Source organism: Myotis davidii, unplaced genomic scaffold, assembly GCF_000327345.1.
Source record: "Myotis davidii unplaced genomic scaffold, ASM32734v1 scaffold379, whole genome shotgun sequence".
In the NCBI taxonomy this organism is placed as follows: Eukaryota; Metazoa; Chordata; class Mammalia; order Chiroptera; family Vespertilionidae; genus Myotis; species Myotis davidii.
In genome coordinates this window covers 1179389-1180182 of record NW_006290553.1, presented here as the reverse complement: position 1 = coordinate 1180182, position 794 = coordinate 1179389, and positions in this window count along the sequence as shown.

Below are 794 nucleotides of genomic sequence, written 5' to 3'. Positions count from 1 at the left end.
GCTCCCCCCACCCCGAGTGCACAAATTTTTGTGCACCGGGCCTCTAGTATATATATAAAAGCCTAAGCGACTGTTACAACCAGTCGACCCCTCAACCGGTCACTATGATGATGCACTGACCACCAGGGGGCAGATGCTCAACACTAGAGTTGCCCCTTGGTGGTCAGTGCACTCCCACAGCGGAAGCGCCACTCAGCCAGAAGCCAGGCTCACGACTGGTGAGCACAGCTGCAGTGGCGGGAGCGTCTCCTGCCTCCACAGCAGTGCTACTGAGCAGTAGCAGTGGCAGTGGCAGTGGCAGCGGCGGTGACAGGCACAGCGGGACCGGGATTAGTGGGAGCAGCGCTGGCACAGGCTCCTCCCTGGCCACCTGCTGCTTTGCACACTGCTACATCCCCCGGGGGTACCAGATTGCAAGAGGGTGCAGGCCAGGCTGATGGACCCAACTGGTACACAAATTTGTGCAACTGGCTTCTAGTAAAGCTATAATAAGACATTGTGGTATTTGTGCACAGATAGTAAAATGAATCAAAGGAAAATGGAGAGTCCAAAAATAAATGCAGGCATATATGGCTAATTTACTTATAAAGGCAGCATTGCAATGCAGAGGATCTATTCCATAAATGGTGATGGTCAACTGGATAGTAAAGGAATTAAAAATATTAACCCTACCAAAAATCATAAAAATAAATTATAGATGTACTAGGGGCCCGGTGCATGAAATTCGTGCACTGCGGGGGGGGGTGTCCCTCAGCCCAGCCTGCCCCCTCTCACATACTGGGAGCCCTCAGGCG